The 19786-nt window shown below is 42.1% G+C and overlaps 1 protein-coding gene across 3 annotated transcripts in view; it reads left to right on the top strand.

The window, feature by feature from the left end:
- The window catches only part of MID1 (midline 1), a 197368-nt gene that overhangs the window by 58113 nt on the left and 119469 nt on the right, over positions 1 to 19786 (top strand). The gene's annotated exons all lie outside the window — the stretch shown is intronic.

Below are 19786 nucleotides of genomic sequence, written 5' to 3' on the forward strand. Positions count from 1 at the left end.
CTGGCTCGGGGAATGATAATTAATATGACTATCCATCACATTTGAAAAATCACTCTCTAAACCTGGAGAGAAGGCCCCAGGGGAGAAATAAGCCAGGTCTCCAGGTGTCTGTTCATCTGCGGGCGGCGGTGGGTCTAATTATTGCAAACTCAGCCGAGCGAGTTTGCTCTGATCATGAGACACTTCTGTCAATTCTGTTCACCAGCTAATTTTAGATCATAAGATGCCAATTAAAAGGAAAGGAAGTATGAATTAAGAGCTTTGAGTAAATATATATTGAAGTCCTTCCTCTCAGGACACACAACACCATGTTGTTGAGCAAACACAATGAATCACATGATCAAAAGCATTACTGCTCAGAGCAGATCATCACCTCTCACTAATAGTTCCTGTCACTTTTTCTCGCTGCTGATGTGGGCTTGTGTTTATGGGGACCACGTCGTGATCTTTGCTTTCAAACGTCATTTGGGGATCAAACCCATCACCTGAGCAGCATGCCTCACTCAAAGTATTCATTGACGACTGGTACAGATCAATCTAGGAAGTTAAGCCCGAGGATGGGGGCAATAGAGACAAGGGAAGACAGATGCTGACTGGATTTCTAGTGTCATGCACAAAGGTGGCCAAAAGCATACCTCCCAAATTCTTAATAGCAAAGCAATGTGTGCATGAATTGTATTGCTAAAATTCTTCAGAAATTGCTGTGGCTATCAGATTTTAGAAACTATGGTGATCCTTCTGCCCTTTTTTTGGTGGGGGGCAGAATGTGTAGGATGATTGAACATGGGCGCTTCTTTTCCCCCTCCTTTTTTAAAAAACTGAAGTATAGTTATTTACAGTGTTGTGCTAGTTTCAGATGTACAGCTAAGTGATTCAGTTTTATATATTTATATATATGTGTGTGTGCGTATATATAATATATATATTATATGTTGTCTTTTTCAGATTCTTTTCCCTTGTAGGTTATTACAAAATGTTGAGTAGCATTCCCTGTGCTCTATAGTAGACCCTTGCTGGTTGTCTATTTTATATATAGTAGTGTCTATATGTTACTTCCAAATTCCTAATTTATTCCTCTCCCCAACCTTTCACCTTTGGTAAGCATAAGTTTGTTTTCAAGAAGGTAGTTGTTTTTGTTTTCCAAACGGTAAGGCTGCCAGTTTGGATTTTTTTCTTCATAAAAAAATGTTTCTGTAATTGGATTAACACTGCTCTTAATGACCACGTGTGAAAACACCACACTGAGGATCGATATTCAGCAACTCCAAGACTTGATATTTAAACCTGGTATGCGAGTTCTTTTCATTACTTTTGTCCCATCACAGAGGAGTCCTTAGTTATTTACATCTCCAAGTTTAAGAGGAGACATTTATGTGCTCTAGCCCATTTTGTGATAAAAATGAAATTCAATTATGAGCCCTGAACACTTGTCTAATCAAGCAAGTAGGCTAGTGGTCATTTATACTGTCACCAGGAGGGCCTGACAATTTATGATCCTGGTAGATTTTATCTTCTAATTACAGAAATATAAGCATATAAACAGCACCCAGTAGGCTGAAACACATTTATAGCTGCTCAACAAAGTATGTGTATAAGCATTTATTTACAGCCATTTCACAAAATATGCTTATCAGCATTTAAACAAATAACATGCTAGCATAGCCTGTTCGTTCTAAAACATGCCACTTATGTTAGAACAAAAAAATCATAGAATAGATGACATTTGGGTGTCCCTGGTATTTTAAAATGTAAGTACAGTATAAACATCAGGTTTTTGAAGAAAGGAATAGCATAATGAAAGGACCAAAAAAAAAAAAAAGGTATTTTTGTTTATTACTTTGACCTGAGAAAGTAAATGAGTTCTGTTAGTATATTTTCCTGAGACTTTAGCATCACTTACAAAAATGGATTTCTGATGATATGGAAACAAAAGCATGGAGAAATTTGAGGATGCTTTCATTCATAATGTGATAGATTTGCTTTACTTACTTGAATATGTAAGGACTAATGTGTCTGCTGTTTGAATTTTTTTTTTTTTACTTCTGTTAGTATAAGTCCATTATTTGAAGAAAGGGAATTCTGCAGTGATCATGAAGAATAATTCTTTCAATAACACTCAATAACTTAGAGGGATATTTTTTCATTAGTTCTCAGTATACATGTGTTGATATAGAGGATTGGAATATACTTTTATACATTACAACTATTTTTCTAGACACAAAAAGAAAAAGAAAACTTTCAGCATGTAGAATTCATGCAAATAAAAATTTTCACATCATTTGAAATCGCATCAAGTCAAGAATCTAATGATGCTTTCAGAGACTGTGCTTTGGGAGATAATCATAAAATATTGAAACAAAGAGAAAATTAAGCTAGCATTTCCTGAACTCTGTTTTAAGATAAAAAGAGAAAAGTCTTCCTGGTAAGTGCATCTCTAAATGGAGCCTATCATGATGTGGACCTTTTCACATCATTTTAATTGAATTTTAAGAAGCCTCTTCGTCCTCGAAACTTGATTCAAAACTTTGATTAGTGAACCAAGTGACATATAAGAGAATTGAATAGAATGCATTCCAGAGTTTTCAAGAAACTACAATGCAGTAATTTCTTCTCCTCTGTTATACCATACAATGTTGGAGCTCTTGTTTCTTTCCTCTGGTCCCACCTATAAAAATATACAAACCCAGAAAAATTGACCTTTCCTTGAACTTCAATTTCAGCATACTCTGACTTCAAGTTAGCTGAAACTGAAGTTCCAAATCACTGTTTTGCTTTTCTGACTCTGATTGGCCTTCTTTTGGCTGCGGGAGTTAATTTGTGAAATAATCCCTTTCAATGGGTCATCTCATTATAGTTTTATAATAGTTTGATAAAGGTTCCAGTTAGATCTCAGCCTTCCTATGTAGCCCTTCTCTTCTAGAGGTAGAGAAATGGGATTTCACTTTTGGGCTTCATTTATAGAACGTGAGGGTCTATATTTTTGAAAATCTTCTACTTTATTTGCCATTGGGGAAGTTGTAAGTGGAATCTGAGCTAAACTTTTTACTTTTTCCTTAGAATTTCTATGACTTGTTTCTTCTTTGAAAATAGTCACTGGTAGAGTGCAGGTTCCAGGGAAAGAGGAGTGTGTGTGTGTGTGTGTGTGTGTGTGTGTGTGTGTGTGTGTGTGTGTGATGCATATGTGGATAGAGGTTGGGGATGCTGCTACATCCTACAAGGTGCAGGATGGGCCCCCACCATGTAGAGTTGTCTGGTCCCAAATCTCAGCAGTGCCCAGCTTGAGAAACTTTCATCTGTGGGAAGAATTTAGCATTTATCACTGCATTGATTTGCTAGGGCTGCTGCAGCAAGGGCCCATAAACTAGGTGACCTACAGGAAAGGAATATATTGTTGTACATTTCTGGAGATTGTTGTTGTTTAGTTGCTCAGTTGTGTCTGACTCTTTGTGCCCCAGTGGACTGCAGCCTGCCAGGCTCCTCTGTCCATGGGATTCTCCAAGCAAGAATACTGTAGTGGGTTGCTGTGCCCTCCTCCAGGGGACCTTCCCTACCCAGGGATCAAACCTGTGTTTCCTGTATTGGCAGGCAAATTCATTACTACTGAGGCTGGAAGTCTTCAATCAAGGTGTCAGCAGAGTTGATTCCTTTTGAGGGCTGTGAGGGAAGGATGTGTTCCAGGCCTTTCTCCTTGAGTTGTTGGTGGCTGTTTTCTTCCTATATCTCTTCACATGGCATTCTTCCTGTGTGTTTATCTTTGTGTTCAAATTTCCCCTTCTTGGCATAAATTTTTTGGCTGCCCCACATGGCATGCAGGATCTTAGTTCCCCCATCAGGGATCAAACCCATGCCACAGACATTGGGAATCCTGAGTCTTAACCACTGGATGGCCCAGGAAGTCCCAAATTGCCCCTTCTTAAAAGGACACCAGTCATATTGGATTAAGGGCCCACTCTAGTATGGCTTCATCATAGCCAGTTATAGCTGCAGTGACCTTTAAGGTTGCATTCTGAGATATTTGGGGTTAAGACTCCAACATACGAAGTTTAGGGGCCACAGTCCAACTCGTAGCAATCACTTAGTCCAGTGTATACCTGGTTATCTAGTCAATTGAGCACACAGTATGTCTCCCTCGGTGATTTAATCACCCTAAGTTAGGCAGGGACCTTTGGCTCCCACTGCTCCATCACCCACCTAAGACTGACTACAGGATCTCGCAGATAATGAATTCCCGATAAATATTTGTCCGCTGCTTCACTGATGATCAACCGTTAACCCTACTTGAAAGCTTAAATTCCATTCATAATAATACTACAGATATTCATTCTGATATATGAGAAAGAATTCTGTAAGATAATTTCTTAAGATAATTTCTGGGCTTCCTTGTGGCTCCGATGGTAAAGAATCTGCCTGCAGTGCAGGAGACCCGGGTTCAATCCCTGAGTCAGGAAGATCCCCTGGAGAAGAGAATGGCAGCCCACTCAGTCTTTTTGCCTGGAGAATCCCATGGACGGAGGAGCCTGGCGGGCTGCAATGCATAATCACAGTCGGACAGGACTGAGCGACTAACATTTTCAACTGGAAGATAATTTATAAATAAGAGCAGAGCCGGATATATATCATATTTTATCCAACTGCACATGACTCATTATTCTGCTCTGTATTGCACTTCATTGGTTTAAATTTAATGGTATGAATTTTGATAAACTAGCTCTCAAATACTTGTTCACCTTTGTTTTATGCTGCTATATGATGAACACTCGACAGACCCATTATACCTCCTGTTTCCTTTATCCTCCCGTATCTGAGATGTAGATTTTTTGGAGAGGTCATGCAAAAGTAACTTAGTGTATGCTTCATAAAGGCAATATGAACAGGAACAGTCCCCCTCCTCCCCGGAGCTTATAGTTTAGCAGAGAGTTCCATTAGGTAAATATTTTCTCTGTTCATGGGAGGAAACTCTGGGTACACTGTACCCAAAGGAGGGACACCAATGCCAGACCTGAGAGACTTTAGAGAAAGGCTTCCTGAAATAAAGGCCATTACATCTACCATTGCCAAGCTTTTTATTAGAAAACTGACAAATTTAGTAGACATCCATAGATTCTTTGGTATCATTCTTTTTTATGTTTCCCACATATGACATCCCTTGTGGAGCCCTGTATCTTTTTTCAAATGGGTTCACAGTAAGTCTAGGCTAGATTTTAATCTAACATGTAGATCATGACATTTTGTCACCTGATGCCACTGAGGATATGTTAATGTCAAACATATGTCTTTCAAAATGTTTTGGGTATATGAGTTCTCACCTGTTCCAACTAGCCTTTTCAAATTTCTATTCTGCTTATGCTTATTTCATGGGAACAATTCTTTAGTTTCTTTAGAAACTTCCCATGTGACAAAATACAGTTTCCAAATACTTGTGAAATATGTTAAAAGTTGTATTTTAATTTTCTTAGTTGGGTACAAAAACTTTTTATGATATTCAGAGTAAAAGAAGACATTTCCAGGGATATGTTCTTAACAGTAAACTTAAGGCTCCATTTTTTTCCTCTCTCCTTTTCATCTCTTCCCTGTGATGAATCCCCTCTCCCTCCCTTACCTGCAGAGAGAACTGTCTTACCACCTGATGATTTATTATTGGGATAATTTCTGAGGAGTTCAGAGAATTCTGGGAAATAGGTACACAAGGTACCTTCTAGTCATTTGATTATGTAAAGAAATGTAATTCTTGAGCATGTTTCTTAGCTTTAGTTCATTTGTTGTTGTTGTTGCTTTGTTCACTTGTGTTCAGTTCTTTGCAACCCCATGGACTGCAGTACACCAGGCTTCCTTGTCCTTTGCCATCTCCCAGACTTGGCTCAAACTCATGTCCATTGAGTCAGTGATACCATCCCACCATCTCGTCCTCTGTCGTCCCCTTCTGCTCTTGCCTTCAGTCTTTCCCAGCATCAGTGTCTTTTCCTATGAGTTGGCTCTTTGCATCAGGTGACCAAAGTATTGGAGCTTCAGCTTCAGCATCAGTCCTTCTAATGAATATTTAGGATTTATTTCCTTTAGGATGGACTGGTTTGATCTCCTTGCAGTCCAAGGGATTCTCAGGAGTCTTCTCCAACACCACAGTTGTAAAACAGGGCTAATAATGTATTTGTTGTTGTTCAGTCACTAAGTCATGTCCAACTGTTTGTGACCCCATGGACTACAGCACACCAGGTTTCCATGTCCTTCACCATCTCCCAGAGTTTGCTCAAACTCATGTCCTTTGAGTCAGTGATGCCATCCAACCATCTCATGCTCTGCCACTCTCTTCTCCTTCTGCCTTCAATCTTACCCAGCATCAGGGTCTTTCCCAATGAGTTAGAAATAATGTACTTACTTGCATAGAAACATGGGAGAGCAAAATAAAATGTTTCACACAAACCATTAGCATTGTGCCTGGCAATGTATTAGAACATAAAAACACTATAATAATCCAGGAGGTTAGAATGGCATGATGGTTACAATGTGGACCTTTGGGGCATACTGCCTGACAGTTGTTTTTTAACCACTGCTTGTCTTATTTGCATGTGAGATAAGGGTCCACATTGTTGCTTTCATGGTTTTTTGTAGTTCTGTGTCTCAAGCTCCTGGCGAAGGGCAGAGGCATGAGAGTGAATAAACATTTGTTGATGGACAGGTGCATGATTGGTGGGTTAGAGAAGTACTTTGGGATGTGGAGGAGGAAGAACTGACTCTGGTTTTTGAGTAGACAAGAAACCTTGCTTCAGGGTGGTGGTCTTTAAGCTGCCTTGACAGATCAGTGGATTATGCATCAAAGAAGAGCGAGGCGTTCCTTGGGAGTGGGGCCAGCAGAAACCTGTTGGCAGGAATTGGCAAGACAGCTTAGGGATTCTAGACAATGCTGGCTAGAGCCCAGGGTGCCAATGGAGGGGCCCAGAAGGGAGGCTGTTGGAAGAGTCCTATTGGGGGCAGGGTGAAGAGTTTGAGTCTTTGAATGCCAGGTTAAAGTTTGGGGCAGTTTTCTTCTCTAGAGAATAACACTGAAGGAATTTTGTTTTTGAGAGAGAGAGGCTGATGTCATGTATATTTTCTGAAGGCAAGGTCCAGTCAGGGTATCAGAAACATTTAGGGTCATTGTGTCCACAGAAGAAATAGAAGGGGGAGAAGTTGTTCACATGACTTTAGATTTTTGTGGTCTCAGTTTTCATAGGCAAAGTGAAGTAGTATCATAGGTCAAACCACACCCCCCCCCCAACACACACACACACAGACATACACACACTCAACAGAAACATGGAAACCAGTGAGAGTCAATGTCTTGTCCTTGAAGACAAAGAATAGGAGTGATCATTGATGACTGGCTCTTGACTCCAGACATAAATGCAGTTCTTTTCTGCCTTTCCTTCCCTGGTGGCTCAGATGGTAAAGGATCTGCCTGCAATGCGGGAGACCTGGGTTCGATCCCTGGAAGAAGGCATGGCAACCCACTTCAGTATTCTTGCCTGGAGAACCCCCATGGACATTGGAGCCTGGCGGGCTACAGTCCATGGGGTCGCAAAGAGTCGGACACGACTGAGTGACTAAGCACACAAACACATAGCGCAGAGATATACTCGAGATGATGTGTGCTAATTTCTTCTGGCTTTTTGAGCCACTCTAAGGCAGATGTGATCAAATCTCTAAATGCTGACCACAAACCTCAGGAACGTTTTATAGTCACATATGACCTTGAAGTTTATGTTGTTTCATCCCCATTCTGCAGATGAGGAAATTGGAGTGGAGAGTGGTAAAGGGGTGGCCCCACATCACCTGAGCAGAGGGCTTTGACCTAGGACTAGAGCACAGTTCCCCCTGCTACCCTCTTATTTTGGATCTCTTCGGCTCCAGCTTTTCGAGTGATTCCATTACTTCCGAGGTTTCCTTTTGGGTTTGGAGACTCAGTTCAATTCAGTTCAGTCGCTCAGTCATGTCCAACTCTTCGCAACCCCATGGACTGCAGCACAGCAGGCTTCCCTGTCCATCACCAACTCCAGGAGCTTGCTCAAACTCATGTCCATCGTGTTGGTGATGCCATCCAACCATCTCATCCTCTGTCGTCCCCTTCTCATCCTGCCTTCAATCTTTCCCAGCATCAGGGTCTTTTCCAATGAGTCAGTTCTTTGCATCCAGTGGCCAGAGTATTGGGGCTTCAGCTTTAGCATCAGTCCTGTATGAATATTCAAGACTAATCGAGGTGGTGGTTTTACACACAAACCTGGCCAAGCTGTAGGCCGCCATCACAGAGGGTGGCTGATGCCTCGTGTCATTGTTGTTCAGTCACTAAGTCATGTCCAACTCTGTGACCCCATGGACTGCAGCACACCAGTCCTCCACTATCTCCCAGAGTTTGTTCAAGTTCATTAAGTCGGTGATGCCATCCAACTGTCTCATACTCTGCTGCCCTCTTCTCCTTTTGCTTTCAATCTTTCCCAGCATTGGGGTCTCTTCCAATGAGTCAGGTGCCTCTAGGGCCACCAAGAAAGCTGCCTTAAGATACCTCCATGCTGATATTTTCTCCAGCTGAGCCAGTGTAGGCTTAGACTGGGTTGTCTTGAAGGGCCAGACCTGAATTCACACAGATGTATCTGAGATGACCTCAGGGATACCTCTGAAGAAAAGATATGCTCATGTGGAAACCAGTGGATTGTCACGGCAGCTTCCATGGGCTCACTGATTTACCCCTTAGAGTAATTTTTTTTTTCCCTGAATGTCCTAATATATAGATAACTCATTTATTTTATTTTAAAAAATAATTTATTTTTAATTGATTTTATTTTTGGTCGCACTGGGTCTTTGTTGCTGCTCGCAGGCTTTCTCTAGTTGCAGTGAGTCAGGGCTATTCTTTGTTGCAGTGTGCAGGCTTCTCATTGCAGTGGCTTCTCTTGTGGAGCCTGGGCCCTAGAGTGCAGGGTCAGTGGTTGTGGTACACAGGCTTAGTTGCTCTGTAGCATGTGGAATCTTCCCAGACTAGGGATCAAACCTGTGTCCCCTGCACTGGCAAGTGAATATTTATCCATTGTACCACTAAGGAAGTCCCTCCTTAATTTTATTTAAGTATATAAAGTGAGTCCATGTAAGTGAGGAGTATCTATTTGTGCATAAGTTGAAAAGTTTTGAAAGAACACAATTCATCTTGATGAGGTACGAAGTTAAAGCTAGTAGGATTTGCTGAAATTACTTTTACTGAGTATTTTTTAAAGGCTGTGATATTCAGAATTCTTTCATTCTCTGACACTGGCAAATCATAAACTAGGTTATTGTTAGAAAGACTGGTAAAGTTTTTGACAATGGATAGGTAAATAATAAAGAGGACACAGAGTAGCCTGAGAAAGTGAATAAAGCTAAAGACTGGATATATTCTCTGTATGTGACATAGGTATTCTGGAAAAATCTGATAAAGCTATTTACAGTCTACTTAAAACTTAATTCACTTTATGTTTTAGATTTTTGGGCACACTACTTAAGGACTTCGCCTACCCATGAGGATAGCTTTTAAGCTGACAGAGGAGAATACATTTTGCATTTCTCATCAAAAAGGAAAATGCTTGTAAAGTGCCTAGTCTAGTGATTGGCACATAGTAAGCGTTCCATGAACATGAGGTATTATTATATCTGGGCATTTACTGTTATAATAAAGGCTTCATTGGTGTAATCCAATCGTGGGTTTCCTGACAGTATCATAAATTACTCAGTGGTTATAGGGTCGATTTGTGTTTCTGGCTGACATGGGAAATTTTGAACAACCCTCAGGGGAATTATAATTGGGTGGGAACTTTGATTTGTCCTTTTTATCCAAGCCGAGTAGTAAAATGGACTCTTAAGCAGTGAGCGATGGACTCAAAAGAAATGGCTTTTAAAACAAGCACCATTTTGAAGTTCAGGGCAGCCTGGGCCAATCACAAGCTCCGTTAGCCAGCTTTCTGTTTTGTTGAAGATCGCCTTGGGTGTGTGAGTGAAGGATGGAGGTGGGTAGCCCTGGGCTCCGTGTCAGCAGCCATTGCCCTTAGAATAGGAAGAAGGAGGGGTTTCAGTCTTGGTTAGGGCTGGGCGCAGAGGAGAGCCCTGAAGGGAAGAGTTTGCACAAGGACATGAGGGCCTCCAGCCCCTCCTGTAGCAGCCCTGGGTGTTCTGTGCCACTGGGACAAAATGCATAGAGCAGCGAGGTCAGCATCTTGTATCTACTTTGCTGCTTATTGGGGAAAACAGTCAGGAAAATAATGGATTTTATTCACGTGGAAATAGACCAGGTTCTTATTCCTGAAACAATATTAAAATTCTGAAAAGCTTCTGCCTTTTTCGTGTCTTTATAGATGATCTTTTCCCCCATCTGCTTTATCAAATTCTGCCTTTAAAAGAAAAAGAAAAGAACCCTTATTTATTCACCCAAGGGATATTTGTGTTTGGCTAAGGAGATAAGCCCCGGGTAAACTCTGGCAATGCAGAAATGAGTCACAGAGACACGTCGTTGCTTCCATGGTCTAGACATAATTATAACATGCGATAAGAGCATAGAAAAAGGCTAGGAAAAGAAGTCAATGAAACTCAGTCCATGAGATAGTTTTTAAAATGACTCATAGTCCCAGATTGCTGACTTAGGTGTTGCTCTGTGGAAATTGTGCTGTGTTTGTGCTCCGTTGCTCAGTCATGCATGACTCTTTTGTGACCCCATCGACTGTAGCCTGCCAGGCTCCTCTGCCTATGGAATTTTCCAGGCAAGAATACTGGAGTGGGGTGCCATTTCCTCCTCCAGGGGATCTTCCCCACCCAGGGATCAAACCTGCATTTCCTGGGTCTCCTGCATTGGCAGGCGGGTTCTTTACCACTGTGCCACCAGGAAAGCCTACTCTGGAAATTGCCTACTTCCAAAAGCTGAAGGTAAAATACATTTCAAGGAGAAGCAGTGTTCAGAGAAGACAGCAGGGACGTTTGCACTGTGCATTCCTTTGGAGTGGCTGTCAGGGCAACATAAGAGGACTCCAGTCCATGAAAAAATCTGGGCCAGACCCTTTCTTATTAAAGGTCTGCTGATCACAGGTTGAATTGTAGCTCTTCTCACATGCTTTCCTCAGAGGTCTCCATTTCCTTCCTGAACAGGGCTTATAGGTCGAGTCCATATCCAGGCGTGGGAGCCATTTATGTCATTTCCACTGTGAAAGGACCCATCTCTAGGAAGACGGTGTGAGAGGTCACCAGAGGAAATACCATTGTGTGGCCCAGCCAGCGGGGGGCGTGGCTAGCTTTATCTGTGAGGGAGTTTTTGTGAACTTAGGTGTTAGGATGAATATCCTGGCTTGGTAGAGAGATTTATTTCTCGATCCTTTGACCCTTTCACATGGCTGTCCAGAGCTAAGCTGCTCTTGGTTGGTGGCATCAGATTTAAGGCTGAGAGGAGTGAAATGGGCAGGCTTTCCAACTTATGCTCAGTATGGCCGGTTGCTTCTGGAAGATCAAGGAGACCCAAGGTCCCTGCTTCCCAGGTGGCTTACTGGTAAAGAACCTGCCTGCCAGTGCAGGAGACAAAGAGACATGGGTTCAATCCCTGGGTCAGGAAGATCCCCTAGAGAAGGGCATGGCTACCCACTCCAGTATTCTTGCCTGGAGAATCCCCATGGACAGAGGAGCCTGGTGTGCTACAGTCCGTGGGTTGCAGAGTCAGACAAAACCAAGCACGCATGCCATGCCAAGGTCCCCGGAGGGAGGTGATTTTCTTGCCCCTGATCTGCTGAATAAGGCTCTGGAGGGTCCCAGCCAATGAGGATCTTACCCAATTATAATGGTTCAGCTCATCCAATGAAGTGGTTCCAGTTTCTCTTTTATTCTAGAAACTCATCTGGAAACACACTTGGCAAAGGCCACCATGCTGCCTTTGTACCTGTAGACTAAAGTCCTGTAGGTCAGTGCTGGGGGTGGTAAGGGAGGGTGGTAAGGTAAGGGTAACTCTCTTTCAAGATGCTGGTTAAAGTTGTTTTACGATGTGGTTCAAGCATATTTGTTTATTCAACACTGAAAACCAGCTATTACCAAGAGGAATAATGAGCATTTGCAAATCTCCAGATTGACAGTTTGCAAAGCACTTTCGAGTATTATTTGATTCTTGAAACAACCGTATATCCCCTGCAAAAATATGAGGATGTTAATACCTGCTCATTAGGGATCTTGGCAGGATTAAATGAGATAATATAGGTCCAGGTATCTAGCTCAGCATCTAGTGGGTGGGAGAAGCTGCATAAATAGGAACCTCCTTAACCACTTGGAATGTGAGGACATAGAAATTAAATAGCATTAACTGTGGTTAGAGAAATTGGAGTTTGGTGTTCCGACCCAGGGACCCTATCTTGGCCCTAACTAATCATCACCTATGATTAAGGCAGAAAGAACTATGGCCCAAACGTGCCCCACTTCAGAAAATTAATGAGAAGGGAAAAGAGCTTACGTGATGGAGAGACAAAGTGCTTTTTTGCCTTAACTTCTGACACAAGGCTTGCCTGGACACAAGAAATTTCCTTTAAAGTAGTAACTAAATTGAAGCTGATCTATTTTTCCATTCTGATATAAATAAAGGAGTAAAAATAAAAATTAAATATGGAAATCCTTATGGAATAATTTTTATTTACTTACAGTCATGTTGAATTATTCAGTATTCACCAGCTACTCAATATATTATCGTTAAATGAAGGAATGAATGAGTCTCTCATGGTCTCTAAATTCATTCCATCACTTGAAATGTGATAATTCATTTGCTGTGGTTAAAAATGTAAATTTAGCATCTTGGTTTATGAGTTTGACATTTCAAATCTCTCAAGAGACCTAAATGAGTTCTTACTCATATTTAGTTATTTTTGGCAAAGCCTGTATATAAGTGAAAATGGTCGCCACATGTTAGTCAATAACAAAGGTTTGGGGTCTATTATCCATTCCTTTTTCCAGGATTGCTTATCAGAATTGTAGGTTTACATTAGTTTCCTAGACCAGAACGGCTCAAATATAAATGTACACAGGAAATACTCGGGGATCTTATTAAAATTCTCCTCCATTAAAATAAGTAAATTAAAACAACAACAACAGTAACAAAAATGCAGGTTCTCATTCAGCGGGTTTGAAATGAGTTTGAAGTCTGATTTTAACTTGTGCCTTAGCCTTGTCATTTTCAATTTGTGTGAACTTAGGTTAAGGAAAACAAACCACAACTAACTTCTCTAAGCCTTATTTGTCCATCAGTGCAACAGAGGTATAATTGAGGGTTAAACCCTGTAATGCTTGACCCTAGGGAAGCCCAAGGTTCCTCTTTCCATTACTGTTATACCCTGAAGGCTGATCTTTCTCCCCTTTCCCCAAGTTTTAAGCCTTCCCTGTAGCTATAAAGACAATATAGGTTCTTTTAAGAAGTTAATGTAAATCAAAGTGAATAGTCTTCCTCTTCAAGCCTTCTATTTCTTCCTCTACTAACTCCAGTTCATTCTTAAACTGTAGGCTCACCAAGGACTACTTTAGGTTAGCTTTTCATAAAATTCTCTCAGACATTCCATGTTGTCTCTACTACCCCTTCATCATTACACTGCCTTCCATATTATTATATAAACACTTTGGGGCTAAAGGGCTTCCCCAGTGGCTCAGACAGTAAAGAATCCTGCAATGCAGGAGACCTGGGTTCAATCCCTGGGTTGGGAAGATCCCCTGGAGAAGTGAACAGCTACCCACTCCAGTACTCTGACCTGGAGAATCCCATGGACAGAGGAGCCTGGCAGACTGCAGTCCATGGGGTTGCAAAGAGTTAGACACAACTGAGTGACTTTCACTTTCCGTTTGGGCTAAAAGCCTTCCTGCCTCAACTGGTTGTCCATTTCTCAAGCTCAGTGACTGTGTCTCGTAGTTATTTTCTATCTCATTATTCCTTTTCCAGTGACTAGCTGTTGTTCAGTTACTAAGTTGTGTCTGACTCTGTGACCCCATGGACTGCAGCAAGCCAGGCTTCCCTGTCCTTCATTATCTCCCAGAATTTGCACAAACTCATGTCTATTGAGTCAGTGATGCCATCCAACCAGCTCATCCTCTGTCATCCCCTTCTCCTCCTGCCTTCAATTTTTCCCAGCATCAGGGTCTTTTCCAGTGAGTCAGCTGTTCGCATCAGGTGGCTTTTTTTAATAAGCTACCAGCTATTTTATCAGTAGTAAATACTTATTGAAACAAATGGAACAGCCATTAATAATTTAACGAGATGATATGGTGCAATTTGCCCATCAGGTAAATAAGAAAAATCATAGCCCACCCGCCATTCTTTTGAAACTTGAATACATAAGCCAGCAAAATATTGCCTTGTAGGTCTCTGCATTCATTTCTGAATCAACAAATTGCTCACCAATGATTTCTTATGAGAAAGTATTATAAAGAGACTGTTTGCTTTTTAAAGACTTGAGTTCAGACACAGGTGATGAAATATTTGTCATTCACAAAAGCAGGATAAAATACTATATACATATGTATTTTCTTGTGTGCATATTTTTTATGTATATATTTTGTTCTCTGCTGCCTCAGAACAGAGTTCTCTTTAGTTCCCCTTTGAGGTAGGATGGTAAGAAATCATGAAGACCTTAGCGGGTAAACTTAGTGGCACACATTTGCCTTATCATGACAACTTGAAGGGCTAGGGACATCTAGTGGATCAAGGCCAGGGGTGCTGCTCAGCATCCTAAATACACTGGACAGCCCATGGCGGAGAATCATCAAGTGGTAAATGTCAGTGGTGCTGAGGCTGGGACATCTGTAGTTAACCAAAGCATCTTTGCTGGCATGCAGAGAGGAAACCTCAGCTTCATTCTTCACAAGGCATTGACTTCTTTGTGTAATCTCCAAGTGTTAGTCGCTCAGCTGTGTCCAACTCTTTGTGACCCCATGGACTATAGCGAACCAGGCTGCTCTGTCCATGGGGATTCTTCAGGCAAGAATACTGGAGTGGGTTGCCATTCCCTTCTCCAGGGGATCTTCCTGACCCAGGAATCGAACCCAGGTCTCCCACATTGTAGACAGATACTTTACTGCCTGAGAGAGCAGGGAAGCCATGACCTCCAAAACCAAATCTATTTTGAGTCAAGAAAGCCCAGTCCTTGCAGAATCCCCTCCCTCCATCTGTGGACACCCTGAGTGGCAGGCTGGCAGCTGCCCCAAGGCTGTGCATGGCAGGCTTCTTCTACCCCAGGCCCCTGGCCTGTCTTGAGGTGTCTGGGCCTGCCCAGTCCACCCTTGGGGCAGTTTCAGCAATATTTCAACCTCCAGAGGCGTATTGAATATTTTTTAATCCCTTCTCCAAACATGATTTAGGTACAACTGATATTATCTACTATCCCCAGATGTACTAGCTGTGGCAGTTCATGTTCAGGATTACATTAACCTTCCTGGGGTAGCTGTCTGTATCAAGCACAGCCTGGGGCTTTCTACCAAGTAGGAAGTCGACAGAGAATAGGGCAGCAGCTGAGAGTTTCACCCAAATGGCTTTTATATGATGGATAATAGTTTTTATTGTATTATAGTCAAAGTGAATAATTTCCAGAGATCAAAAGTGACTCATTAAATCTGTTAGTCAATTTTAAATCTGTCTTCCAAAGAAACTGTTTATATGTATATACCTCTGCATGTGTGTGTGTGTGTGTGCGCGCACAAAACTGGATTCTCAGCTTCTCAAGCAGAGACTTGGAATGGCATGAATCAAATGTGAATGTTCAGTGCTGAAGCAGAGGTTATGTAGGCATTGTTTTGTTTGTACCTGCAGGCAGAGACTGTTTATTTCACAAGAGGTACACATCATGAAAACCTCAAGCTGGAAAGGCCTTTGTCATTGTCTAGTCCAGTGGTTCTCACCCTGGTGCACAGAGGTCACCTTGAACAGGGGCCCAGCCAGATGGAACAGATCCTCTGGGGTGTAGCTTGTGAAAGTTACTCAGTCATGTCCGAATCTTTGCAACCCCATGGACTGCAGCATGCCAGGCTTCCCTGTCCATCACCAATTCCTGGAGTTCACTCAAACTCATATCCATCGTGTTGCTGATGCCATCCAACAATCTCATCCTCTGTCGCCCCTTTCTCCTCCCACCTTCAATCTTTCCCAGCATCAAGGTCTTTTCCAATGAGTCAGTTCTTTGCATCAGGTGGCCAAAGTATTGGAGTTTCAGCTTCAGCATCAGTCCTTCCAAGGACTATTCAGGACTGATTTCCTTTAGGATGGACTGGTTGGATCTCCTTGCAGTCCAAGGGACTCTCAAGAGTCTTCTCCAACACCACAGTTCAAAAGCATCAATTCTTCGGCCCTCAGGTTTCTTTATGGTCCAACTCTCACATCCATACATGACCACTGGAAAAACCATGGCCTTGACTAGACGGACCCTTGTTGGCAAAGTAATGTCTCTGCTTTTTAATCTGCTCAGTCATGTCCAACTCTTTTGCGACTGCATGGACTGCAGCCCACCAGGCTCCTCTGTCCCTGGGATTTCCCAGGCAAGAATACTGGAGCACACTGCCTTCCACTCCAGGGGATCTTCCCAACCCAAGGATCAAATCCTCATGTCCCGTGTCTCCTGCATTGGCCGGCAGACTCTTTACCACTGAGCCACCTGGGAAGCCCAAATAACTTTATGTAAGTAGAAATAAGTATCTTAGTGTAGATGCTTTTAGTCGAGAGCATAGAAATTTTCAATAGCTGTGTTCTTTATTAAAAAAATTACTTTGTATATTTTAATTGCAGGATAATTACAATATTGTGGTGGGTTTTGCCATACATCAACATGAATCAGCCACAGGTGGCACATGTGTCCCTCCATCCTGAATCTCCTTCCCACCTCCATCCCCACCCCATCCCTCTGGGTTGTCCCAGAGCACCAGCTTTGAGTGCCCTGCTTTATGCATCAAACTTGCACTGGTCATCTATTTTACATATGGTAATATACATGTTTCAAAGAATAGCTGTGTTCTTATGAGAGGTCTTCATTTTGAAGATACCTATCATATTTAAGATAAGAATAATCTCAGTGTCTCTGTTCTCCTAATAGCCAGGCAATAATATTTCTGTCCTTTATCAAGCCCATCTTGGCATGAAGTGTTCCCTTGGTATCTCTAATTTTCTTGAAGAGATCACTAGTCTTTCCCATTCTGTTGTTTTCCTCTATTTCTTGCATTGATCACTGAGGAAGGCTTTCTTATCTCTTCTTGCTAGTCTTTGGAACTCTGCATTCAGATGCTTACTAAAGGAACATTTCATGCAAAGATGGGCTCGATAAAAGACAGAAATGGTATGGACCCAAAAGAAGCAGACGATATTAAGAAGAGGTGGCAAGAATACACAGAAGAACTGTACAAAAAAGATCTGCATGACCAAGATAATCACGATGGTGTGATCACTCACCTAGAGCCAGACATCCTGGAATGTGAAGTCAAGTGGGCCTTAAAAGCATCACTATGAACAAAGCTAGTGGAGGTGATGGAATTCCCGTTGAGCTATTTCAAATCCTGAAAGATGATGCTGTGAAAGTGCTGCATTCAATATACCAGCAAATTTGGAAAACTCAGCAGTGACCACAGGACTGGAAAAGGTCAGTTTTCATTCCAGTCCCAAAGAAAGGCAATGCCAAAGAATGCTCAAACTACCACACAATTGCACTCATCTCACACGCTAGTAAAGTAGTGCTCAAAATTCTCCAAGCCAGGCTTCAGCAATACATGAACTGTGAACTTCCAGACGTTCAAGCTGGTTTTAGAAAAGGCAGAGGAACCAGAGATCAAATTTCCAACATCTGCTGGATCATGGAAAAAGCAAGAGAGTTCCAGAAAAACATCCATTTCTGCTTTATTGGCTATGCCAAAGCCTTTGACTATGTGGATCACAATAAACTGTGGAAAATTCTGAAAGAGATGGGAATACCAGACCACCTGACCTGCCTCTTGAGAAACCTGTATGCAGGTCAGGAAGCAACAGTTACAACTGGCCATGGAACAACAGACTGGTTCCAAATAGGAAAAGGAGTACGTCAAGGCTGTATATTGTCACCCTGCTTATTGAACTTCTATGCAGAGTACATCATGAGAAACGCTGGGCTGGAAAAAGCACAAGCTGGAATCAAGATTGCCGGGAGAAATATCAATAACCTCAGATATGCAGATGACACCACCCTTATGGCAGACAGTGAAGAGGAACTGAAAAGCCTCTTGATGAAAGTGAAAGAGGAGAGTGAAAAAGTTGGCTTAAAGTTCATCATTCAGAAAACAAAGATCATGGCATCTGGTCTCATCACTTCATGGGAAATAGATGGGGAAAGAGTGGAAACAGTGTCAGACTTTATTTTTGGGGGCTCCAAAATCACTGCAGATGGTGATTGCAGCCATGAAATTAAAAGACGCTTACTCCTTGGAAGAAAAATTATGACCAACCTAGATAGCATATTGAAAAGCAGAGACATTACTTTGCCAACAAACGTCCTTCTAGTCAAGGCTATGGTTTTTCCTGTGGTCATGTATGGATGTGAGAGTTGGACTGTGAAGAAAGCTGAGCGCCGAAGAATTGATGCTTTTGAACTGTGGTGTTGGAGAAGACTCTTGAGAGTCCCTTGGACTGCAAGAAGGTCCATCCAGTCCGTTCTAAAGGAGATCAGTCCTGGGTGTTCTTTGGAAGGACTGATGCTAAAGCTGAAACTCCAGTACTTTGGCCACCTCATGTGAAGAGTTGACTCATTGGAAAAGACTCTGATGCTGGGAGGGATTGGGGGCAGGAGGAGAAGGGGACAACAGAGAAGGAAATGGCTGGATGGCATCATCGACTCGATGGATGTGAGTCTGAGTGAACTCCAGAAGAAGGTGATGACAGGGAGGCCTGGCGTGCTGCGGTTCATAGGGTCACAAAGAGTCGGACACGACTGAGCGACTGAACTGAACTGAACTGAATATTTCTGTCCAGGGGATTTTTTTTTTTCAACCGGAAAATCAGAAAATAAGACAATATGATCAGGTGCAATATGATCATCAGTGCAAGAAGAAAAAAAAAATACATTCTGCTAAGTACAATGAGATGTGATTTTTCCTTTCAACCAGTAAAGAAATCAGTTGTAAATTTCTAATTCTTTATCATTATTCTGATGATCTGTGAAGGGATATTTTATTCTGATTTCTTATGAATAAATATGAGCAAATTTGAATATTACCTCTGAGAGCTAGAGACACCTCTCAGGAATCCTTGTTGAGTGACCATGGAGTAAGGCCACAAGGATGGGGATGAAACCATCACAATCTGTAGTTATGTGTTTGGCTCTTAATGACAATTTTGGTCTTTTTCACTGTTTGTGCAGCCCTTCGTCCAAAATGCAGTTATAAAACCGGCTTCATGGAAGGTTCATAAGCCATTGAATCTGCTCATTTTCCTTAAAAATTGATTTATCTATACTCGATGCTGCTGCTAAGTTGCTTCAGTTGTGTCCGACTCTGTGCAACCCCACAGATGGCAGCCCACCAGGCTTCTCCGTCCCTGGGATTCTCCAGGCAAGAACATTGGAGTGGGTTGCCATTTCCTTCTCCATGAAAGTGCATGAAAGTGAAAAGTGGAAGTGAAGCCGCTCAGTCAGGTCCGACTCTTCGCGACCCCATGGACTGCAGCCTACCAGGCTCCTCCATCCATGGGATTTTCCAGGCAAGAGTACTGGAGTGGGGTGCCATTGCCTTACCTCCATATCTATATTTTTCAGAGAAAGTGACTCAAACTCTTCCATTTTGTGTCTAA

The sequence above is a fragment of the Oryx dammah genome, unplaced genomic scaffold, assembly GCF_014754425.2.
Source record: "Oryx dammah isolate SB20612 unplaced genomic scaffold, SCBI_Odam_1.1 HiC_scaffold_23, whole genome shotgun sequence".
NCBI lineage: Eukaryota > Metazoa > Chordata > Mammalia > Artiodactyla > Bovidae > Oryx > Oryx dammah.